This window comes from Danio rerio, chromosome 24, assembly GCF_052040795.2.
Source record: "Danio rerio strain M-AB ecotype USA chromosome 24, GRCz13ab, whole genome shotgun sequence".
NCBI lineage: Eukaryota > Metazoa > Chordata > Actinopteri > Cypriniformes > Danionidae > Danio > Danio rerio.
The window spans coordinates 7447075-7474057 of NC_141044.1; the positions used below are offsets into that span (position 1 = coordinate 7447075).

Here is a 26983-nt window from a genome sequence, read left to right on the forward strand (position 1 = left end):
CAGAATTGGTTCAAAACTAAAGTTTATTAATAACAGGTTTTTTTATATTACAGAAGCCGTTAAACAATTAAGTTGTCCCCAGAAAAAACTCAAGAATTGTGTTGTTTAAGCTCATTTTACATTAGTAGTTCACTTAAGAAATGACATGAGATCAAACTACTTATTTAAAATAAGTAGCCGGCAGCTAGCTCTAGCCGGCAGCTAGCTCTCTGCAACTCTCACATGGTCGCACTGAAGCTAAGCAGGGCTGCGCCCGTCAGTACCTGGATGGGAGACCACATGGGAAAGCTAGGTTACTGCTCAGTGAGCGCCGTCTTTCGGATGAGACGTTAAACCGAGGTCCCGACTCTCTGTGGTCGTTAAAAATCCTAGGATGTCCTTCGAAAAGAGTAGGGGTTTAACCCTGGCATCCTGGCCAAATCTGCCCACTGGCCTCTGTCCATCATGGCCTCCTAACCATCCCCATATTCCAATTGGTTTCATCTCTGTCTCCTCTCCACCAATCAGCTGGTGTGTGGTCTGGCGCAAAATGGCTGCCGTCGCGTCATCCAGGTGGATGCTGCACACTGGTGGTGGATGAGGTGATCCCCCCCCCCATTGTGTAAAGCGCTTTGAGTGCCCAGAAAAAGCACTAAATAAATGTAAGGAATTATTATTATTATTATTAAAATGAGCTGAAGCAACACAATTATTGAATTCTTGAGGTCTTGAGGGGACAGCTTAATTGTTTTACGTTCAATTCACTTAAATTTTTAAAAACAAAGGAGTTAACTTAATTCATTGATGTTGTACCCACACAAATCGTTTGTGTGGAACCCAGCTTTTTTACAGTCTTTAAACAAGTAAACAGCGAAATATGTTTTCGAGTGTAGAGGCATAACAGTAATTTAAAAAGATCCCTGCTAATATCCATCAAGTATTTGTTACTGCAAGTAATTAATTTCATCAGTGGTTAAACACTGAGAACACCCTTTTGTAAGCAGTCCCATGCATGCACAAGCTCTCTCACACACAGCATGGATCATTCAGTGAGCGAGAAAGAGGAAACGTGTTGAAGCAGAGCGATGAAAGCATCAGTGAGACACTGTCTTTCAAACACTGGCGCTTCTTTCAGGCCAAGAAGCTCATTTCCTCTTGCACCTGGACTGCTTTGGACATCTTCCCTCATATCCTTGACCTTTAATGAGCCTCTTTTTTTATTAGGAAAAAAGAACACTGAATTGCTGATCTACTTAGAAAACACTGATTTAATGGGTTGTAGCCCTTTATCTTATTTTAAATGGCTATAACAAAAGCTGTGGACAAATGGTCAATTAATACTTGAATTTTGTATATACAGTGCTGCATTGAAAAAACAAAAACAAAGGTTTTACTCAGAAATTGGTAAATTCCTCAGCCACTTAAGAAACTATAACACAAGTTTAACCTAACATTTTAAAATAGACTGACGTAATTTGTAAAATTCACTAATATATAATTTGATTTGCTTTTCATGCTTTATTTACTAGCCTACTTTGACTTTTAAGTGTTTTAGGCAGTTTTTTTTCTCTTCCTTGTCTTAAATTAACTTTAATTGGTTTAATTGTTTGTTTATTGGTTGTTTTTTGCTCTTTATTGTGAATAAAAACTAATGTATATTCAGTGAAATAATACAGTGATGCGGTCAGGGCCGGCCCTGTACATTTGGGAGCCCTACCTTGCTCTAAATCATAGGTCTCAAACTCGATTCCTGGAGAGCCGCGGCTCTGCACAGTTTTGCTCCAACCCTAATCAAGCACTGCTGATCCAAGTAATCAAGGTGTTCAAGACTCTTAAGCAGGTGTGAGTTGGAGGTGGTTAGAGCTAAACTTTGCAGAGCTGCCTTCCTCCAGGAATTGAATTTGGGACCACTGCTGTAAATAGTGGGGTATTGTCATTTCACACCAGCCCACTATGATTTTGTTGCTTATAATACAATCAATGAAACAGAAAAGTAAAGCCTGATTTCTTCTACTTAATAATTGTCTGAATGATTTGGACATTGTAAAACAGCAGTTTTTGTCAACCAATAGCTTCAGAAATGAAGAATTAAATCATATTTATTAAAGGGACCTACTTTGTGTTCTTTTTGGGTGTTTAAAACATATTTTATTAATTTAGCAAACAGATTGAAGATTCTATAAAAATTTTCAAGTTTTTTTTTTTTTTTTGTAGAAATTCCAAAAGCAAAAATCTGACACTGAACAATAATTAATTAAATGCATTAATTTATAATAAAATATACATTCTAAACAGATTAAAAACTAAAATAAAAAAAACTTTTACATTAATAAAAATATTGATCCATAAATAATAGTCAATAAGCAAATAATATAAATACGAAAAACATTCATTTAAAAACATATAAGAAAAAGGGAGGCAACAAATACTGCGTTAATGTTAATACCCAAACACAAACTCAATTATTCCCTTCAGTCTCCTTCCCTGTTCCTTATTTAAGATGCAGGGTCCAGAGCTTATATTAAACCAGGGGTGCCCAAACTTTTTCTTATAAAGGACCAAAAACCAAACTTGACTGAGGGCAGTGGGGCGAAGTTAAATATACCAAACCGTATCACGTTCAATATGCCATGGTTAGTTTATTTGCTAATAATTAAAAATAACTAGAAAATGTTGCTTTAAACATCAATTAATGATGCAGTATAATTTTTGACAATTTATAATGAGCTTATTATAGTAAAAACATTAACAATCATATTTATAACACAAAATGATGTTGCTCCTTTGCCTTGATTTGCTCACCGATGTCTCGTGCATTGTCCTGTCTGTCAACTGACAGTACTTCATATGAAACATTTAACTGAAACATTGTTTTGTTTTAAGTTCCTCAATTAAACAAACAAACAAAAAACTTAAGGTTTTGTTAAATTTGAAATGATAATCTCTGTCAAAGGCATTTACCCAAAACAACTCCCCATCACTTTTCAGATAGGATGGTGGGCCAAACCAAAGCTTTGAGCCGCCGGCCCTACTTTGGGCACCTCTATTAAACTGATTAATTCAGAAACATGTCTCAAGAAAAATAGTACCAAAATATGTCAGAGAAAGACACTTTAGTATTGCGTTTCAGTAAAATGGGTTTTAGACAAAAAATAAAAAAACAGGTCTGTAAAACCATGAAGAAATTTAACATTTTATACAAGTAGACGACGTTTATTAATCAGTAATTACCTATTTTCGATAAATGTGCTATTATGTCTTTAACATCAACATATGCTAAAATGATTTTGTCTCTTCTCGTTTTCATGTTTCCCTGCAGTTTTCAGTGTAAAGCTTGTTTCTGGTTCGCTCTTTACGACCTCAGAGAAAGTTAAATTACAATATATCCTCGAACATTAAGTCATATTCTGGGATGTTATAAAAAGCTAAAAGCAATGACATTTAAGAAACGTAGACCGAACGTTAAAAATATAAAACATTTACTGAGAGATAACACATTAAAACAGCGTCCAAAAGGAAGAAATTTCGTCTTTATACGCGGACATAGGCGACGTGTAGTCATTCCAGCTCATTTTCCAAAGTCGACTTCCGCGTTTTACAATCCACCGCTGACGACTGAGGAGACTTTTTGCCTCGAGTATGTCCTCATGTATCGCTCCGCGGGGTCAGTGAGACTTTTAAAAAATATCTCCATGCAGTTTTTAACAGAAATAACGTCCACGTTTATCACCCCATACATCATACGCTCGGTTTATAGATGTTCTGCACGAGTTATGCTCCATTTTAAACGACAACACTGTCTTAAACCTGAAAGTGGGTCTATTTGTCCGTTGCAGTGACAGGCAGTGTTTCGGTCTCTCTTAAACATGGCCACCATGATGGAGTAAACGCTACAACTTTAAAATTCATATAATCGAGGAAAACTATGCTTCTTTCGCCCAAATGAGGAATGTTTCGACCTGAAATATCGCACCAAACGCTTAATCCACATGAGAGCTTTGGGAAAAGTTTCTTCTTGGATTACATTCTGAATTAAGTTGGCTGGAAGCTGGAAAGGAAAGAAGAGAATTGCATCAATTCCGTAAGCATTCGCCACTCTTCATCATTTCGCACGCTTGTCGTGGTTATTTGTTTATATGCTGCTGCTTATGTCTCATGTTTTGATGTGAGCCGCGTTGTTTTGCTGTTTGGAGTGAAAAGCAAGTGTTGTTTTGGTTTTCAGTGGAAAGTGGCGATAGTTGCAAGCCTGTGCGAATGTTGAGAGTAACGTTGAAACACTAATGACAGATTGTTTTAAAGTCTAAGAGTAAACATATATGTCTTTCCGCGGCTTTGCATGTTTAATTTGATCGAGGTTTTTTACTGATGACCGATAACTCCCCCGATCTCCCAATAAACGAAAGTATTACGTTTCGTACGGGACCTTAAAGGACAACGAGGAAGTAACCAGAAAATAATATATATCTGTGTTATATATGAAGTTTACTCGACATTGTTTAAGTCCTAAATATAAAGTGTGGCCTTGCGTTGTTTGGTAAACGTCACACAGACGTTTGGTGGCGGAAAGTTGTTTTGTTTTCACATGGGTCCAGCCATCTTACTCGAGTCACGATAAGAGCTGCCTGCTAAACTAACTAGTTTCTCCCAGTCAAGCCTACTTTACCCCCGAGGCTTACCTGCTGCTTTGACATGCTGATTGTATAACTGGGTATTCGAACTTCTTTGTTGTTATGAGAGCTTTAATTAAGCTAGCACGAAGCAATATAGACAGACTTCCCCTGCTCTAAAAGGGTTAGTTGACAGCATGTCAGCCACTGACAGCAGCGTGACGTGTTATACTATTTTATAAAGCGTGTATTATAACTGTTGAGCATACTTTTTATGAGCTCGTATTTAGACCTGTCTTGATATCTATTTGTGTTGTACGATATATTACAATAAAATATATTGCGATAAACGATATAATTGTCATTTTATGCCACTCATTATATAACGCAAGAATGACAATATAGGCTAATATCAACACCGTGCACGTACACTTTCCCCAAAGAACACATAATAGTTTATTTTTAACCATTTTTAATTTAATTATAGTCATTTTAACAATTTAATAATTAGGCATTGGAATCAGAATGTAAAAACGCATATCCTAAATAAATAATAATTAAAGTTAACAATAAAGTGCAAGGTTAAACGTAACAGGCTGCGATTATATGCTAGCAGATCTATTTTCAGTTGTCAGACACCCACATGAAAATATATTATAGTCATTTATAGTAAAATTTACTAGTGTTTTTCAACCATAGTGACGCTCACACCTCAAATAGAGATAGAGATGTGCACAATCAGCTAAATTGTTGCTAGAATTGTTTTTTATGTTTCAGCGATTAGGCATGGGCCGGTATAAGATGCTGATGGTATGATAACGTTGGATAAAAATATCACGTTTTCACGGTATTGAGATTACTGCTCTTAAATATACTCTTTTTAAACATCCGGGTAAAAAACAAAATCGTTTCTCCCTTTGTACACAATATATTTAAGTTTAAGAAACATTTAAAATATTTTGGAGCTGTACCCATGTCAGGCTAAATAATTCAAATTAATTGTGGACTTCTGCTGTCTTCATTTGTTTTAAAAACACAGATTTTATTTTACAATATAAATAAAACGGCATCTTTGGAGATGAAAAAAAAGTAAATAAAAAAATCTTACTCATACCTTAGAAACGGTATAGCAGAAACTTTTGCCGGTTTTAAAACCTTGACCTTTCAAGATATATATATATATATATATATATATATATATATATATATATATATATATATATACATATCTATCTTGATTGCGGCATTGTGTACTAAAGAGCAGGGACGAGATCCTGGATGCATCGAAATATCGAATTGAACCGAATCAATAGCATTATAATCGTAATCGAGCTGTGAGACCAGTGTGGGTTCACACCTTTACTTTTTATTTAAACAATATTTATATTGCAATATGTATCACAGGGATAAAAATCCTGATCTATTCCTTTTAAAATTCATTAACGAATAAGTGATCTTGCTAAATTATATAATATTTCAAATGATAAAAATAGCTGACTGGGTAAATCTAGTGGTTTGAAAGATGGTGAAAGTATAAAATGCAATTAGATAGTAATGGGTTGCACTGTGACCTTAAAATTGTAGTATGTCAACAAATGATTTTTTGTTCTAAATACATTAGTTTTGGTATAACAATTGTTGAACTGAGCTGAATAACATTTTAGTACTGGGAATGAAAGTCAAAAATGAGGTATGATCATCATTGTTTTTGTTCAGGTATAAAAAAATACAGTTAAAAAGCACACATTCTTATGTATGCAAAAAAGCTGTAACATAGGGGATCTCAAAAAAGTTGTTGTGCCCTGAATCCTTTATAAGCAAGTTAAATTCAACAATTCAAGTAATAATAGTTAGAATCTCAATCTAATAATTGCATATTCCTAGTGCTATGTGTTTTTTAGGTGTATATTGAAGTTATTACAATTAATTCAATGTAATAAGGCAGTAACTACACTAGCCCTTTAAAACAACAATCAAAACATATTTATCTCGGTAAAGGATAGTATTTCCATGTGGAAATTTAAGCTGTATGGCAATTAAACTGTATCTCAGTCAGATACAGTACTTAAATTAATTGTAATATGCAATAAATGCTGATTTTAATTTCAATATAAAAGCTAAAATCGCATTATTACCTCTCTGACTAATATGTACGCGTGCTCGAATGAACACAGATGCTGTGTTGTTGTCCATAAAAGCCTGTGAATGAAATTATTTGGAAGTGTTAATAATATTCTGAATTAGGGTTGTGTGATATGATAGGGCTGCACGATACTGGAAAATCTGACATTGCGATGTTTTGTTGCGATACGAGTTGTGTCATTTCACCACATAATTTCAATATCTCTATTTGTTAAGATTTCGCTCATTTAGATTGACTGGGATGAACAAGACTTGTATGTGGTGCATCTGCATATAAATATAATAAATGGAAAGCATTTAAATATGATAACTAAGTGAAATAAACAGTGTTTAATGATTTTCTGGGAATACTAACATTATTCAAGTACAGAAATTGAATAATCAAATGTAAAATAACATGGTCATCATTGTGTAGTGAATACAAATTTTATATATATATATATATATATATATATATATATATATATATATATATATATATATATATATATATATACAAATACAAATACAAAAAAATATATAGCTATATATATATATATATATATATATATATATATATATATATATATATATATATATATATATATATATATATATATATATATATATAATTTATTTATTTATAGCCTCTCTGCATTATTTTCACTAGCCACAATTTTGTTATTGGGAAAATAATATATTTTATCTGCATAAATTTGACGTTGACATGCTAAAATTACTTGATTTAAATTTTGTGTTATCTCCACATGCGTCCTTATTCATTTCGCTTTTTGTGTGTCGAGTATGAGCTTGCTCAATGGGCATGATCAAATGGGTCATCATTATAAATGGGTGTTATATATGAGCTCAAAATTAACGATTTACCAAATTTATCTCTATAACCACACTAAGCAATAATTATTTCTTAGCCACACAATTTTAATGTGTCAAAACAAGCTAAATATAACTATACTATACTTTTTATTTAACAAAACATTTCTTAAAAAAAAAAAAAAAAGAAAAGCAATTGACTTTTAAAAAATAACTATTGTCATGTATCAAAAATATGCACAGTAATCTGTCGTGGCTAAAGATCTCTCGGATCACCAGTTAACTGCACATAAATGGAGAGTTTATCTCCCATTAAAGCAATGTTGTAAAAAAATTATAATAATTAAATCATTTTAACAAAAATAAAAGCAAATAAAACCGTAAGCTAATGAAAGCAAGTGAAACATACTGTGTGTGATAATAAAAGGATCACATGCACACGGGTAACTTTAGGCCATTTAATAATTTGTTCAAAGTGAAAGCAACCGGTGCTGCGGGTGCATGTTCATCACTTTTTGTCTAGTTTATTTGAAAGAGAACCGATGACAGTTGCGTTTCCAGAACCTGTTCTAGACACGGTTGCTTTACGATTCGGAAGCGCGCACGCGTTAAGCAGTCGTGCGCACGCGTTTGAAAAAGTGGCGCGCATCAACTCAGCTGTTAGCGCGAGTGATGATCATTCTCTCATTCGGTATTCACTTTTTCTACTGCTCGCGTGAACACAATTCTCGATTCTAAGATCACACTTGCACACATATTGGGTCATCCTTATATTGTCAAACCCTGCTTTTAGGAAAATTACAATTTAAAAATTAATTCAATCAGCCAAAGTGGCTAGTGGGATTGTCTGTCTAACCCGCCAAAGGTGAAATCTACCCACATTTGGCGGGTCTTAATGTAAAGCCCTGTGTATATATATATAATCTAAAATTAAAATGAATCAATTATCTAATCCTGCAATGTGACTATTGTAGTTGCACACATTGCAGTTTCGATGCTCAAACAATATTGTTCAGCCCTATCATATATGATGACATTTGATAGTGGCCCATTAAAAGAAATATCATAATATTGTGCTACAAGTCTCATTAATACATTGCAATTATGAAGCTTCTAGATATATTGTACAACGCAGCATACATTAGCAACTAGATTAGTCCTGTGGAAACGTAGTTATAATGGAAAACTGCACTTAATGACAGAAAGTATGTTAGTTCCACGCTGGTTTACCAACGCACATGTTTTTTTTTCCCCCAAGCGCAAACACCTCCGAAGCGATACGCCACACAATGTTTACATATAAACACATTTGGTTATTTTGTCTAAAGTGAAAGTAAACCGTTAAGGGGAAAACAGATGCATGATGATATGTTCAGGTCTTAAAGTGACAGCAAACTAACAGACTAAAGTTGTCATTAAAGGATGATTCATTTCAAATTTTACTGGTTTTATATTTGCATATATCTGCCCTTCCAGCTGCAACCCAGTATTTGGAAAACATCCATACGCTTTCAAATTCACACACTCATACACTACGGACAATTAATTTATTCAATTCACCTATCCTGCATGTCTTTGGACTGTCGGGGAAGCCGGAACACCCGGAGGAAACCCATGCAAACATGGGGAGAACATGCAAACTCCACACAGAAATGCCAACTGGGCCAGCTGGGACTTGAACCAGCAGCCTTCTTGCTTCTTACACTGCTAACCACTGAGCCACCGTGCCGCCCCTAGTTTTATTATTTTTTTATTTAAATATAAAAACACTTTTTTGTCTAGATTTGACCCAATGCTGAGTTACAAACCAGCATTTTTAGAGTGTGCTCTAAAAAAAAAATGATACCACTTTCTCTTATAAGGATGCTCATTATTAAAATACAAATGGTACAAAAACAGTATGCAGTTTGGACTGTCTGCACAGCATTTAGCAAGCAATTTCTTTCTGACATGGCCTCTCTGCAGCTCTACCGAACAATTCTCATAATAGTAGGAGAGCAATTTTCTCTTTAAATGGTGTAATGAGACACAGGAGAATTGGTTGAGTTCAGTTGCATCAATGGCAGCCTCTCCAGAGAAGTTCCGATCTGACCTATTCATCACAATCCACCACAGCAAAACGGCTCAGCCTTACAGAAGCTCCTCACATATAAACGCTCTGCCTATAAATCAAAACTCTTCAAAGTTCCTGCTAAATCCAGTCACGTGGATTTCTGACAGCTAAAACGAGACACTTTTACTGCATTGACACTTACAGCTAATGCAATTAATTATTATAATGATGTTTTCATTAACATGTCCATCTGTACCTGGATGTTGTCTGGTGTTACATGCATTCAGTGATCATTGACACCAAAAGCCCTTTAGTTTGGGCTGCTTAAGTCCGTCGCTCGGCCCTGTGCTTTTAAGTTTCAAGTTGCCGTTTCGTCACATTCATGTCAGTGAGAAGTTACTGAGACTAGTATCTGGTGAAGGATTGACTTGCCTTGGCATGCTCAGTTTACTGTAATCTACCAGTGTTGCCTGGAACAAAGTCTAAATTCGGTAAAGCCCTGTTTGATGTGTCGGGAATTCTTATTTGTATAGATGTGTGTTGTGTTTTGCAGTTTGTTGTTTAGTGTGATTTATGGTATAATGCTGTTTTTTTATGAAGCTGGATTGGTTTTTCAAAATTGATGAAGGTTTTTTTTTTTACACAGTTACAGTTTTAGTTGTCAGATCAATTATGATTTTTTTGGAAGTTTTAGTGACCGCTCACCAGTGTTGGGCAATTACGAATTAAGCCTGGTTTATACTTCTGTGTCAAGTGACCGGCGTAACCCACGGCGCATGCAACGCCCGTAGCTGTGCATTTATACTTCTGCGCGCTGTCTCTGTTGGTCTCCATTAACACTTCCAAAACGCTAGTTGGCAGTGAGGTATAAATGTTCCTCTATGTCGAGTTTCTTTGCTGCTGTTTGCTTTTCCTGAACACTTCCTGGATGTACAAGTGGCTCAAACTCGCTCATTTTGAGGCAGGAACCGGCAGACGTGCAAGAACTTTGACTATGAGGTAAACACAAAACAAAACTTTCCATTCGGAGCTCCTTCACGGGACTCCACACTTGTAAACAATCGCTGTATTGGGCTAGCTCCGCTCGCGCGGCTCTCGGTCCCGCCCAGACTCGTCAGCGCTACCAAGCCGACCAATCACAGAGCTTGCGCTACGCGTTGCTGCGACGTGTAGTTACATTTTTTGAGAGGTGCACGTCAGTGACGCCGATGGCCACGGCGAAGGGCTATGCGTCAGCGCCGTAGCATACGCCGGCGTTTGACGCAGAAGTATGAATCAGCCTTTACAAGTTATGCATTACTGTAACGACATTATTTTTGACAGTAACTAATATTGTAATGCATTACTTTTTAAACATAGTAACTCTGTTATCGTTCAAATTTTATGCATTTGTCCGATGGTAAGCTAAATAATTTTAATTACACAGTTTACAGCGACGATGCATCGGGGGATTGGTGGATGCCAACCCACCATCGTAAATAAGACGTGTCGTGTACGAGTCTATTAAAGTCAAGCTAAAGCGGAGATCGAATGCGCGTAAAGTACACCAAGTGTGTGCGCGAGAGACCAGGTGCTCGTGAGAGACCGAATGCGTGCGAAGTATACTGAGTGTGCGCACGAGAGAGACCGAGAGACTATTAACAATACTATCATTAATTACGATTACTAATAATATGTTTGTTGTGTCAAATAAATAAGCACACGTTTGTTATCTGTATAACAAAATTGATTAGTTTAGTAGACGCAGTGATGCATTTCTGTTATATTTCCGAACACGTTATTTAAAATGTTTAGTGTTGTATTGCTCAGAACAAATGCTGTGATTTAATTTTTTTTATTGTTTTACATAATTTTATAGCTGTTACACAACAGCAGATTTTCCACTTTGAATATACACAGCTTACTCTCCGGAAGTTGTTGACATGCCATGTTTAATTTGTGGTTAGTTTGAAATTTGCTCATCGATTTCATTTTTGAGCAGCTGTCATGTTTTTGTTTTGTTTAAAATGCATAAAATTTATGGTTGTATATAATAGCAGTATTTTGGTGCTTTAGTTTCACCAAATTGATTCTGAATGATATTTCAGATTACTTTCATTTATTTATTTCATAAAGGTTTTGTGTTGTATATTTATATATATTTGTGTAGTTTTATTCTCAAGCTGTGAAGGAACATGTTTAAGGGTTAAATGCAAACCTTTATGAAGCTGAAGCGACTTTAGTATTTGCTTTTTTTTTGTTTCTGAATATATTATTCAGTTGGTTTATCATCTTGTATATTTTTTTGTGCTGCTGCTCTGACTTAAATTACAATAGTGTTTAAAAAGTACTTTTTGTTTAAATCTTGTGCTTTAGTTGTGAGAATGCAAATTATTAAAACACTTTTAACAGTATCGCATTACCTTTTGGTGTCAGTAATTGATAAAGTAATTGAGTCTAACTGTAAGTAGGCATGGTCCGATATAAGTGTCTGATGGTATGTGACCTTGGATAAAAATACCAGGGTTTTACGGTATCACGGTATTGTGCTTACTGCTGTAATATATGCTGTTTTTAGATGTTTAAGTAAAAAATAATAACTTTTTTCTTCTTTTGACACAATATATTTTATTTTGAGAAACATTTGTAATATTTTGTAACAGCAAACATGTCAAGCTGAAGAATTCAAATCAAAAACTTTGATTTCTGTACATTTTAAAATGACATTTAAAAATCTTGATGACAATATTATTTATAATATAGTTGGTTATAATTAGTTATAAATGACAATAAAAAAATCTTACTCATACCTTACTGTACTTTCACACCGAAAGTGGCGAGAGTGTCAAAGTAGCTTGAAGTCATAAATTTTCAATAGGAGCCGGTGGTGATAAGCGGCGAGTATAGGGGGCGTCTAGGAGAGTTGAAATCAAGTCCACTATATGGTAATGAGCTATGATGATGCGGTTCGGCGATTGCAAGCAATTGCAATGTAGAAGTCCACCCCATGAGAGGAGTCCAGAGAACACAGTCCTGTGAACTTCCGACCACAGTTGTTCCCAAGGGTTTGATTATTGCGGTCGGCGGATTTCCAATTATTTGCAATTTTTTCTTACAAGGACATACATTAAAAAAAGTTACTGGCGAGTAACTGATGCGCTTTAATGATATATATTTTTGTCTTTTAAAAAGGCGGTAATCTCATGCGACACTATAAAACAGTATTGCTGCTTCACAATATTTCAGACATAAGGACACATGATGGATAATAACGTGGAGCAAAACCACAACACATGCAACTTGATCTTCCATGGTTAAATGACTTTGATAATAAGTGTGCAACATCTTCACGCTAGAAAGCTTGTTTTACACTGGAATGTAACTGATATCATATGCTGCAACGCCCCCTTTAAATACGAGATCAATGTAGCGAATTCTGACTCTCGGTGTGTCGCAAGGGCGGCCAGAGCGACATCTGACGCTCTTGCCGTTTTTATTGTGAACACACAGTTAGGAACGTTATAGCAGAAAATGTTGCCGACTTTTCCAAACCACGGTATACCTTGAAACGTTTATCGTCCCATGCCTAACTGTAACTAGTTACTATTTTTCTGTAACCAGCACAACACTGCTACTCACTGCCCCGGTTGTCTGTAAGTTCTAATACTGTATGATCAAATCTATAATCTGATTAAGAAAGTATAACGCACGTGCGTATGATACAAGTCTTGTCCTTTTCCTGTCGCCCTGCAACTGTCTAATTCACGGATCTGATTTATCGACTGAAACAGATGGTTGTATCATTAACACAGTAATCATGACACATTTTCCAGCAAATATATGACATGGAGTCCCATGTGGCTTCATGCTGTTTAATCATTTGAAAAATGTGATGCCACACTGCAGGCCCAGCGAGTCCTTAAAAGAATTTTCCGGGTGCAATATAAGAAAAGCTTAATCAACAGCATGTTTATAACCATCTAAATTAATACTGACTTAATTCATAATGTTGGTCCTGTATATTTTACAATCAATCAACAAAGAAAATCAAAGGCTGGCTTTCAGTGGAAGCGATTGCTCACTGATTTATTTGTGAAACCGGCAAGATGTGAACAGCGTTCATGTTAAAAAGATTTAAGCGAGCAAATATTAATTACTAACCTTTTATGTGTAAAATTATATTCTGTTTTATAACTTGTTACCATGGTAGAGGAACAAAATAAATCATTTAATGCTGTAAAAGTAAATTTAGTCAACAAATAAATGGCTTAAGGAGGCATAGTGGCTCAGTGGTTAGCACGGTCGCCTCACAGCAAGGTCACTGGTTCGAGTCCAGGCTGTGCCAGTTGGCGTTTCTGTGTGGAGTTTGCATGTTCTCCCAGTGTTCGTGTGGGTTTCCTCCGGTACACCGGTTTCCCTTATCTGCTTGATAAGTGTGACGTCACGCAGAGCGGCTTCTGGGTCCAAGCGCTCTATTCAACTGAATGGGGAGACTCATAAAAGGGTAATAATAATCGTTTACAAAGCGATTTAATACTTTCGAAAGTCACGATCGCAATATACATGTCCATGCCTAATATCCGATGGCCAGAAAGTGATTAATTGTTTTATAAATTGTTAAAATTTTGTATTTGTTATGCAGCAAGCCCAACGATTGTTGTGTACACTATAACTTTATGTAAAATGAACTTTAATGTGTGATATGAATAAAAAGTGATCATACACGAATGATTTCTCCACTCAAATGAATGGCGGCTTGGACCCCGAAACAGTATTACATATGTCACAAACACGTCACCACTTAACAAGCAGATACAGTCCAAAGACATGCGCTATAGGTGAATTGGATAAGTTAAATCGGCCATAGTGCATGAGTGTGTATGTGAATAAGAGTGTATATGGGTGTTTTCTAATACTGGGTTGTGGCTGAAAGGGCATCCGCTGAGTAAAACGTGCTGGAATAGTTGGTGGTTCATTCCGCTGTGGCAACCCCTGATAAATAAGGGACTAAGTCAAAGTAAAATGGGTGAATGAAATGAATAAGTTTTGGGTATTTTTATTATTATTATTATTGTTTTTTTTTTTTTTTGGTGTGGCAGAGAAAGTTTTAAAATACTGTTAAATTAATTGTGTGTGCGCCCTTTTTTAAAACTAAGGAGATGTGCAGTTGAATAGATGTTTGTGCCAATCAAAATGTATGCATGAAACAAAAATGCTTGGATTAAACTTATTTTTGTTGTGTGATATATTGTAACAGAAATTGTTGCGATAAGCGATATTATTGTCATTTTGAGACCATTTTATGCCCCTGTTTATAGAATGATTATTAACAGCATAATAATGCAAATAGCCAGAATAAACGCTTTCAAAGAGCTATAACTTTTAAATTATTTTTTATTATTTACATTTCCTATTAAATGTACTTGTAAGTAAATTTCCAATTTTTAACTTTGACACCAGTGAGGAAGAACGTAAATGCCCTGGAAAATCACTTTAACATTGCAACTCCAAAAATGATTAAGGTCATGTCCAAAAATTGCACGATAACTTGATATATTTATTATTGTTACTGGCCTACTTGGATTTGAGTGATTGATTTGCTCATAAGAATTAATGTTCTGTCATCATTTATTCACGCTGTTGCACTTTCAATATGTATGGACTTCAGTTAAGCTGTGGTCCCATTAGACTGTGGGCTTGCAGAATTTCAGCGCCAGTAGTTGTAGTATAATGTCACACTTAAAAAAAAAAAAAGAAAATAAAAGCCCAACATGTACACTACCTGACAAAAGACTTGTCTCTTATCTAAGTTAACACCAAATAATAACTTGACTTCTAGTTGATCATTTGGTATCAGAAGTGGCTAATATGAGAGGCAAAGGCCCCTAGATTACACTAATTTTACCAAAATAAAATATGATCATGCTTTGATTTTTAATTATTTAATTAGGAAAGTAAGTTCTGACTTTGCTTATACAAAAGTCTTGTCACTTAATAGACTGTCGTGTACACCATAATTTTATATAAAGTTCACTATAATGTGTGATATGACATAATAAAAGTGTTAAAAGTGGTCATAAGTGTGAAAAACGCAACAAATTAGTAAAATATACCATACTTTATGCCTCTTTGTGGTGGTGCAAATGAATAAATTTATATTCTGTATAGCCCACATTTTGCCTTCTGATGAGCTGTAGTGTAAACCGATGGCTGGTGGAGTTGTTGTTTAGCAATGTGTAGAAAACAATGTGGCAAGGCTGGCTTTGACTTTTGACTTTGTTTTCAAAATAAGAGTCCCACATAAGTTTAATATAAGCTGAGATCTATTTAAAACAAGGGAGGAAAATTATCATTGTTGTAATCTTACTATGCAACATTGTGGCCAATCAAACACAACCTGAGGCATGCCTGTTTATGGTGTGTGTATCATAACAGCGTTTTAACTGCTGACATGGATAGTGACCTGAAGTATATGAGCAATGAAACAGTCTGTATTGCATTCTGATAGGCCTGTTTTTCACCATGATTTTGCGCTCGCGGAATTGACATGAGAACAAAGGAAACAATAGTATATGAGGCTCATTAAGGCCACCCTTAAATGACAATATAGATTTATTTTTTTGGCGATTAAAAAAATAATAATAATAATTTCATTAAGAAATTTGCTTTTTTTTATAGTGAAACTGAAACATACTTTGTGAAAAAATAATATTTATTTCAAGAACTGTGTGCTTTGAATTCAGTTGTTCCAAATAAATAACCAATACCAAATAACCATAAATAGTTTTAATAATACAATAAAAAAACATTTTAATATTACAAACATAAGATTTTGATCAGGAAAATAAATCACCTATGCCAGTGTATTTAAAGTACAAACTAGGACTGCCACTAATGACTGTTTGTATATTGATTAATCTAGCAACCAATTTATTGATTATTCAACTAGTTTAAACTTGATTTTATTTGATCAATTATTACTTTTATATTAATCATTAATAATTTAAGGGAATTGCCTCCATTCATTTGTTTTAGGCTCATTTTGCTGTATAGCTTTAGAAAATAAACACCATACAAATGCCAAAATTTGCATAAAATGCTATCATACTTCATTTATGAAATAAGACTATAAAAGGTTTTAGTTTTAATGTAAAAGGCTTTTTTTTTTGTTCAATTTTCCAACAAAAATAAATTCATATTTTATTTTTAAGTGTAAAATAACCAGGTCGCTTGCAAGCAAAGCTTAACATGACATCAGTCAATCAAATTTTTCTATTTAACATGTTTTACGAATAAAGTGATGAAGCTTTGAAAATAAAGATATAATGAGTAAGTGAGGGATGCTTGACACATTAGTGCTCATTTACAAATAAAAATACCTGTTGCTGCTAATAATCTTCAGGCTTCTGAATATGAATTACATTATTAATGAATTTGTCTGCGTCCGCTCAAACTGATTTGCAATGTGGATGATATATGGGCACGGGGCTTTGAATTGCCGTTGTTCCCGCCAGGTACCCAAAGAATATGATTTACGTACAGCAGAGACTCTCATTCTCTGTCTCTAATATGAGCAATTCACTGACTATCAGGGAACTCTAAGATGCACCGTCTTTTCTTACACAGTCATGTGTTTATGTTTTTAAAGGGATGTCAGTTATAGGTTATGAATTTCAGTGTCAGTTTCCTAATCAGCAGTATGCCTCACAACATATTTGTTAATATAGCATATAAAACCTTATGACGTGGGAATGTCTCAAGTAGGGGTGTCAAAATTAATCGTTTCTTCGATGCACTCTGTCCTCATATGCGCTCTGTCGCAAGGGAGGCGATCGCGAGTATTTACAACGCTCTAACTACTTAATACTCATGAACTGTGCTTAATTTTACTGTGTGAGTTTGAGAATGAAAGTAGCCTACTCCATTTCTCTCTCTCTCTCTCTCTCTCTCTCTCTCTCTCTCTCTCGCTCGCTCATCTGAAGAGCGCAGCGCTAGAGCCAATCGCAACCCAATCAATCCCAATCTAAGGGGTGTAAGAGAACTAGACAAGGATAAGAAATTGAGCTGGATATTTATATTTGTTTATATTATTTGCTTAATGCTCGTTTTTTTTTTTTAAGTTACAGTTTATATATCTGAATGTTTGTATTAAATGACACAATTGTATTACAAATAATAACCTATATAAATATAAATATATTCATACATTTTAATACAAGAGCTGCTGCTGTGAAAAAAATATAAAAGCATCGTCAATGCACCGTGATGCACCGAAATATCGAATTGAACCGAATCGATGGCATGATAATCGTAACCGAACCGTGAGACTAGTGTAGGTTCACAGCTCTAGTCTCCAGTACTACTTTCTCTTTCTCTGTCACTGGTTAGTTTATAAAATAACTGACATTTAAAACTAACTCATCTCTGTTTTCTAAAATTAGCCATCTCCGATCAGTCTTCTCTTTCATTATGTCTTCATATTTATACCTGCATTCCCAGGCGTTCACTGATGCTCGTAAAAGTTTGGAAGATTGATCTTATATTCAGCAGGAGCAAGACCGAGATTTGATGTTGTTTTGGGGGGAAACTGACTTAAAGGTGCAGTAGGTGATTGTCTTCAGAAACATTTTTTGTTGTGCTGGTTGAAAGTCTCTTCACGTTCCAATAGTATTGATTAAAGTAAATGCTCTAAATGTATTTATGTATATTTTTATATTCTGGGTAAGGCACAAGACTAAAAAATGTTCATCCAATTAAATATTGTCGTGCCGACAATTTCCATCTGATAAGTAGCCCAAACTGTCCGTCAATTGTTCATTTGTACAACTTTACACCTCTGTTCACACAGATCCGCTGTTTGCGTGTGCATGTGCGCCACGTTCACATGCACATCAGAGAGTAACAGCAGTAAAAACAAATGCCGAATCAAAACAAAACTTTTTAAAATCTTGAATCAATATAGGAGTGACTTTTGCACGCTGGAGGAAGGATGACACAATGGCTGAAGTATTTCTTTTAGACGGGTAATGTTCTGTGTTCATAATCTGTTTTAGTCATGCAAAGCTATGTAGGTTTTGTTGTTTTACAAATGAGTTATATGCACAAAATGTTGTTCAGCCTCTGAAATCTTTTTTTAATTTCATAAGGGACCTTTTACAGCATTGATAATGTCGATTTTTATTTAGTTTACCATTAAAACATAAGTAAACAGTGCTAATCCACCTAGCCTGCTTTACTGAGGTGAAGTTGCTTTTATTGGTTCATTTTAGAACAATGGCAACCTATGAAACAATCCCTATAGTGTTTACCATGCTACTTTGAATGTTTTGTCTGAAGTAGCATGCATGTATGGTTTAGTAATAAGTGTAATTCCTGCACCCTGCTGGCCAAGCATTAAGCATACGGTAGACTCTTTGGGACAAAGCATGTGAGAGTGAGACCTGCAATCCTTGCACGCTTAAAAAGTTGCACATTAGGACAAGTTTTGCTTGCTGCACAATTAAAAACGTGCTAGATATAATACAGTTTTTTGCTGTGCTATAAAGTTTTCTAACTGGCGAATGACATGATGGGTTTTCTACTGTCATCTTTACAGTGCGCGTTTGTGATTTCAGAAGGCGTGGCTTTGGTCGGCAGGGGAGGGACTATGTTTGAAAGATATTATGCTATCGGATAGCATTTAAGCAGATCACCTACAGCACCTTTAATATAAACTGCGTTATACAGTATATATGCACCGACATTGCTTGCATTGGCTGTTAAACACAAATGTAGGTATGCACAAACTAAATTGATATATTAATATTAAGTTATTTAACTGATATGTATAAATAAAGGTTTGTAATTTAGTGGTTTGTAAAAAAACTTTGCTGGTTATTTAGTCAAAAATTAAAAAAAAAAAAATTAAAAGTTAGATTTTAAAATACAGGGTGTCTGCAAGGTCTTAAAGTATTAACGGTTGATAGATCAATGTGGAGAAATTTAAGGCCCCTAAAAAGTATTAAAGAGTCTTAAATACTAATTTGCAGGGTATTATATTTTATTTCCTTTTTGATTATGCAATGTATGGTTATTGAATTAAATCTGCGAACATCAAGATGCTGTGTAGTTTATGAAATCAATAGCCCCTTTTAAACAGTAATACTGGTAAATATCCAGAAAATTTCCGAAACAACTTTACCGGTAAATTCAATAAAGCGCTGTTCACACAGGTACAGACGTTTCGGAAGACTGTTCACACATCCATTACAAAATACCTGTAAATTCTGACATCATTAACCAGAAATGAGCTCTAAATGGCTGCGCTTGTGTTTGTAAACATTTCACTACATTACAAACTCTGCGGAGGGATAAGTATTGTGAACAACTTCGATGAAAACATGGAGGAACACTTTCGCATGTCGAGATGTACATAATATCTGTGTGTGCTGGCGCTCACCAGCTGCTTTATGCGCACACGCGTCAGAGCTTGAAGGTTAACAAACAGCGGTTTATCATAGGCATTTTATCGATAATTTTTTACACAGTTGGCTTTAAGAAGGAACATAGAAACGTTATCTGACTAATATCTCGCAGCTAAATGTGTCTGGAAAAATGTTCAAAGACTTTTATTTTCATAAACCGTTTGGATGTGAATGCGTTTGAGTGTTCTGATTGGCTAAAGAAGACCCATCACGTCAGACGTTCTAGACGTCACGTTCTAGACGTGAATGCGCTCTTTCCGGCAATCTTCCTTCTGCGTTCACACAACGCAGCATTCCGGCAAATTACCGGTAATGTTGCAAGTTCTCTTTCCGGAAAATTGCCGGAACAAATTTACCGATATTTTGAAAAAGGGCCCATTCACAAATACAAACCAAATTGACAGTAATTTTTCCGGAAAGTTCTGTTTGTGTGAAAGAGGCTAGTGAAAAATCCTTGTAGATTTGACATCATGTTGCTTTGTTTACTGCAGTAACCAAGGCCACAGCAGTATTTCTGCAGTTCTTTAGCCGCCAAGCGGCTGAATTAGCTAGATATAGTAGATTTATATTCAGTATATGAATAATGTTTTGGTTTGGGATTAGTTTCTTACATTAATATTTAGTGAATATACTGTAAGTTAAAATCTCACCAGTGTTTCCGGTTGAAACCTAAAATGGTTTTAAGGTCTTAAAATGTACAGAAAGAGTCTAATAAAAGATATTGAATTTCACTCTCTGATTCCTGTATATACTATGAAATAATATAAAATGTTAAGTCAGTTAAAATATTTATGTTTTATTGTAAATATTTAAATAAATGTTAATAAAAAAACTAATTTATTTACTAGTAATTTAATTACGACTTAATAAACCATGAAATAAACATTATAATGCTGGTAGGTTTATTTTAGTTTAAACAATATCATAAATGTTTGTGTGTGTGTGCGCATTGAAACCACACGTAACAACAGAACATTCATTCGCAAATTATGAAAATAAATAAATTGATGTCAACTAATTATCATCATCGATTATACAGATGAATCGCCGTAGCCCTAGTATAAACTTATAATGATATATGAGGGGAATAAATAAATAGACACAAAAATGTTCTATATGACATGAAATAATCATTCAATGATCGTAATATCGGTAAAGTGTTCAGTTAATTGAGATTTTAATTTTAGTTCAAATCAACCAGTGCAAAATCTTCTGTTAAATGCTCCCTTCACCTCACAGCAAACTTGGTCGTTTTTCGTGTTTTTCCCCCTTCTCTCATCCATGATTGCTTGCTCAGGCATGAAATGCAAGGCTCCCAAACTTCTGCATGATGTAATTCCTTTTGGGAAGAGTAACAGTTACATATGCAACCTGAAGAACTGGATGTGTTTGCACTTGGCTGAGTTGTGTCTCTCTCAGTAAGCGTCTTAAACCACCCCTGATTTTGTTTAAGTGACTGGATTGCTTATGTGTGTCAAATGCATCTGCTTGGGCAGGGCTGTCCAATCCTCCTCCTTAAGGCTGTCGTTATAAGCACCTACACTGAAAAAAGTGTTGCATGCAGAACTGTTGCAAACAATTAATTTGTGTGGAATTTAAACAATCAAATTAAATTTAATAATGTTCAACTTAATTTGTTTGTTTAAATTCAGCCCAAATAAATTGTTTACAAGCACTTAACGTAAAAAAATTGAGTAAATCCAAGGAATCATCTTTGAATAATTTTTTTCAGTGTACCATAGCGAAGAAGCTGCTCTGCTTTGAGCTTCACCACCACCTTCCTTGGCGCTTCATTATTTTCCTATAATTAAATTGCCTGTTGTAGCTTTAACTTAAGTATTATATTTTGATTGTTAAACTAAAGTTATTTAAAATCATCAAATTTATAAATGTGTCGATTGTTTTGAGTCTGCCAATTCATTTGGTTTATTTTATATAAAAAAACAAAGGAGGAAAGAATTCTTTCAGCAACCTAAAACATGAACAAACTGCCATGTTTATAGTTATTATCATCTTTTTTTGGACTTTTATGAACTCAGAATGATGGAATTACTTTTTAAGAAAATGTTAACGTTACCGTGCGTGTGCTGGTGAAGAATAAAGATTGGAGGTTTCTGCTGACTGTGTATGTTTCGTACCATTTATGAACCCAAATAAGGCCTAAATGATTTCTTGTTTTTATTTTATATAATCGCAGACATTACAATGCTATTTCGCATTATCATTGATCTGCAGCTCTTATCAAATTAAATTAAGTTAGATATTAACTGTTATACACAAGTAGGGCTATTTATGTGTATAAAGCATCTGTTTTGTATAGGATATGTGAACGACCCGGTCTGCTTTACTTTGACATTTCCTTGAGCAAGAATGACGTCGACATCAATTTTCTGTCGTACATCACGTCCACCAAAAGGCTATCATTAGTACCATTTGGCAGTGGAGACACAAACCTCATAAAGGAGTTTTTTTATTTATTTTTTATTTTTTTATTATTAGAATATTTAGTAAAATTATATTCATTATTTTAGCAGACATTCACTGATAAATACACTTAAAATATAAACAAAGACCATACATTTTAATAATTAGACAATATAAAAGAAAGAAAAAAATAATTCTAAAATAAGCATGCATTCCCCCTACCAATCACCCAACTGTGCTATCAAATGGGGTATAAGTAGGTACTAAAGACATAGTAAATATATTAGTGTTTACTAATGGGCAATTCCATGCAAATGTCAACCTTGCCATAAAAAATAATTTAGTTTTCACCAAAATAGACAAACCGTTTCTACATTTTTTGTGTCAGCAAGTATTTTACAGTACTTTAAAAATACTCGTAAATGTATCTGTCAGTATTTCAAACTATTATATTTAATTTGCCAAAATCACACAAGTGGCTATTTCACAGCTGTCACATCCATAACAGAAATGTGTCACATCCATAACAATACTTTTTCTTCATAAATGCAAAAATGTCAAATAAAATAAAATCAATCATTTTAATTCTACAGTGAGCCGACTCATACCTGTTTGATGAGCATTGTTTCTTTTGGGTTGTCACATTCATAACGCATGTTTATTTTCCTAATTTAAAGTATAAAACATTTTTTCATATTGATAGTTTTCTGCTCCCATAACTCTGTGGTGAGCTATTTTGGAAAATATAAACAGAAGTTTCGATATAATGTCAACATATACTTTCTGTGTGAAATTATGTTTTGAGTTTTTACTGCAAATGTCACATCCATAGCGCTGGAATTGCTCTAATATTAAAATAAAAGGGGACCAATTTTTTTCAGTTAACAAAACCTTGTCTAGGGTATGGATAATTTTGTTTCCAGATGCAATGTACCAGTTAACTCTGCCAGCCATAATTTAAGAGTAGGAACTTCTTTAAGGGGGTTTAAAGTATATTTTTAAGGCTTGGTTGTGTTTAAAAGATGCAAAGCAATGTCTTCATTTGTGAAAATCCCTTTTTTTCATATATCTTTAATTGTATACAGCTACCATGAATATGAAAACGACTCATATTTCCTAGTCCTTCCAAAAGCCCGCCCCCAAAAGGCTCTGATTGGTCAGCTAACATAATGTGCTGTGATTCCTGGATTGCCTCCATGTCACCAGGAAGCGTCTCTGCTATAACATTACAGCACATCTGGCCACACCCCTTCACTGCACAGGGTATATGCTTGTAACCTGAAGGGTTTATGACATCACTAACCCGGATGTATTTTTTTTTTGTAGTCCCCAAAGTTTGTTCACTGTAGCCTTTGCTAAGCTAACTGTAAAAGCCAATGTCTCCCTTTGCATTGAACTTGCATTCAGAGATGTTCATATTCACACAGCTACATTACACATCACCTAAAGTTTCAAATATGATATCGTAGTGGAACCCCCCCCCCCCCTTTAAGGATATGGTTTTTTGGCAGAGATCAACCCATATGATACAAACTGTTGTTGTACCGGTGTAAGTCTCAAAAATTCTTCGGAAACTCCAAATAAAATGAATATAGGATCTGGTTCAATCGGAATGTCTGATGTATCTGAAGAAACTTGAAATATTTGGTTCCAGAAACTCTGTAATTTGGGACATAGGAATGAGACGGTTTGGAATCTAAAACCTGACATTTGTCACACAGTGATGACACTTCAGAAACATTTCATTCAGTTTACACTTGGAATAATGAAGCACTTTAAACTGAATGAGACAAAGTCTTGCGTTAATAAAACATTTGTGAACCATTTTTTTATGTGAAAGTATGCTGCTACAGGCATATGTTCCATTCATTGTTGGTTCATTGTAACCTTGTTGACCTGCAAAATCTCTTATATACGTTTATAAATAGAGTCATTATAGATACTTGCTTTGCTTTAATAGTCAGACAGTGAGGTAAAATCTATCCAAGCAAAAGACGTGTCAATAATTGTTTCATAATCCCATCGCAATAATTAAATCATGAGGTGCCTAGAGATTCCCAACTCTGCGTTCCTCCATTGCTTTAATGTCTGTTTGCATTTTGATTTCATTTATTGAGTCTGAAACAGTTGACAGAGATCTTTCATTGATTAGTTACTGACAGAGTGGAATGAGACATAGTACATGATGTAGTGTAGTACATGATCTAGACTGACTGGATTGTATTGAGAAGAAGCATTGCACTAATGGCGTTCAAGCTTTTTTTAAGGTCGACAATTCAGGGCTCAATGCTAAGAATGTTTTATATTGACCTTGTCAGGTCAGCGGTTTGGATTTGTTTTTATTTGCTGGGTATTATCACTGAAGTTGTTTTTAACCTGTGATTTTATTTGTATTCAGTAAAATTATGACTACAACATTTTAAAAACACAGCGAAAATTCTAGCCTAAAGAAGCAAAAATCTAAAATGCTAGTTAAGTAGTCAGTAATATAATGAACAAAAAAAGTAGGGCAATGTGGCCTAAAATCAAAATCTTATATTGAACATTTTAACTCTATTACGATTAATGATTTATTTTTTTACTTTTATTTTGTTGCCCATAAAGTTCACTGTTTAGGTCAGTTTTGGACAGTACATATGAAGGGTGCATAACTTGATTTTTAAATAATTGAAGGAAACACACACCTTGAATCTCACACTCAAAATCTCCTTGAGCCGCACAATTAATCTTTTTTTGTCCTCGGCTGATCACATGCATGCCTGAGGGATGCTCATTCATTTAGGTTTATTTTCCCAACTAGCAACCGAATATTAACTGTTTACCAGTCAGATTTACAGTAGCTTATTGTTTAATAAAAACAAATTATTGACGTGTCTATTTTGTATCTGACACATAAAACATGGCATTTTAAAATACTGATTTGTTTTTAACATGCGAACAACAGCATATAGAACATATTAACAACAGAACATCTTAACACACATGGAGTGTTTTCAACAACATAAAAAAATAAAATAATAAAAAGACTAAAATTATTAGGCCATCCTTTTATTTTTCAATTAAATTACAAATTTAGAGTGCAAAATAAAAACACTGACTAAATCCTCTTTAAGAACCGGCATATAGGCTGTTTTTTTTTTTTTCAATCATAAGGTTTTTAAATAGCAGGCTACCTCAAATTGAGGCTTTTTTAATTAGAAAAGATTATTAGAAATTATATTTTATGAGAACTATTAACAATTTTCCAAATGGAAAAAAGGTTGGTTTGTTGGTTGTACACTAAATCATTAAAACAATAGCCTATGAATAGCATGGAGCACACTATGATGTAAAGCTGCACAATTAATCGTAAAAAGATCGCAATCTCAGTTCGACCCCCTAGACGATCTTAATCCAGCATTTCTACGATTTTGTCAATCATATTTTTAAGTTCAGGGGAGAAGCAAAGGCGGCTGCACGAGTCTTTTCATTCTTTCACATACATTGCTCTGCGACATGGGCACCTTCAAATGATGTTGAAAGAGTCACATACTGTATTTATAAGGTATAATTCACCTACAAATTTCATTTTTGTCTTCATATAATGCTGTTTTCGCGGCCGGGAAATCACACGTGAGCTGCTGACCGTGAGCTGTAGTGCGGATGCGCGCCCTACTTAATGATAGACGCGCGCGCGTCTCCTTTAGTGAACAGAACCTGCTGTGAGTAACAGGTAATTAAGTTGTAAATAGTATTGAGTTTGTGGCACAGAGTGATCGTTTGAGAGCCGCGCGTGAAATATGAACTGCACTTAGCAGTGAAAATGAAACTGAAAGTGAGCATGTCATTTAAATAATCATATCGCATTTTACAGTTCTGAATGCGACAAGCATTTGATATGTTTTCGTTCATAGCGAACACACAGTTGTGCATGAAAATAAATGTTTACAGTGTCAGTATAACTACTCTAGCCTATATAATGTTGATTTTACCAGTAAATTAAATGGTGTAATAATGTTGTCAATGATTGCAAGCATATATCTCAAACATAATTCAACATCAGAATTATTATAAGTAGAATAGAATTATTTATAGAAACCAGTAGACCTACACATAATATTATTATTGTTGTTTTACCATATGTTTGAGAAAAAACAATAATAATTGCTAACTCATATTAACCTTTGTTTTACATCTACAGAATCGTGAGAGAATCGAGATCTTTATTTTAACCCCAGAAATCGCAATTCTCATTTTAGCCAGAATTGTGCAGCTCTGCTTGTCACGGTATGGGGGTGGATGGAGAGGAGGCGAGGACCCAAATGCAGGAAATGAAGGATTTTATTGAAAAAATAAAACAAAAACAAAACTCAAATCTCCCCATGTGGGGAAAAACACGACATTATATTATATACTAAACTAGACTTGGTCTAGAACTAGGCAAGACACAAAACTCTAAACCACTGTTGTAGAACCGGAATCAGCATACCTCATACAACAGGGAAAGGAAACGATAAACAACGGACCAGCACAGAACAGAGCACACT

At 34.7% G+C, this 26983-nt stretch overlaps 1 protein-coding gene and 1 long non-coding RNA gene across 16 annotated transcripts in view; one reads left to right on the forward strand and one right to left on the reverse strand.

Annotated features, from left to right (window-relative positions):
* Nucleotides 1–3823: 3823 nt before the first annotated feature.
* kmt2ca (lysine (K)-specific methyltransferase 2Ca) overlaps nucleotides 3824–26983 on the forward strand; it is a 216477-nt gene continuing 193317 nt past the window's right edge. For all 15 annotated transcript variants that reach the window (XM_087309099.1, XM_087309103.1, XM_087309101.1 and 12 more), the window contains exon 1: nucleotides 3824–4060. The gene's annotated coding sequence lies outside the window, so the exon portion shown is untranslated. The remainder of the gene's footprint in view (nucleotides 4061–26983) is intronic.
* LOC147830992 (uncharacterized) lies at nucleotides 9741–15655 on the reverse strand. Its single transcript, XR_015524738.1, has 3 exons — nucleotides 14387–15655; nucleotides 13002–13992; nucleotides 9741–12922 (listed from the first exon to the last, which is right to left on the reverse strand). It is a non-coding gene; the product is annotated as an uncharacterized LOC147830992 (long non-coding RNA).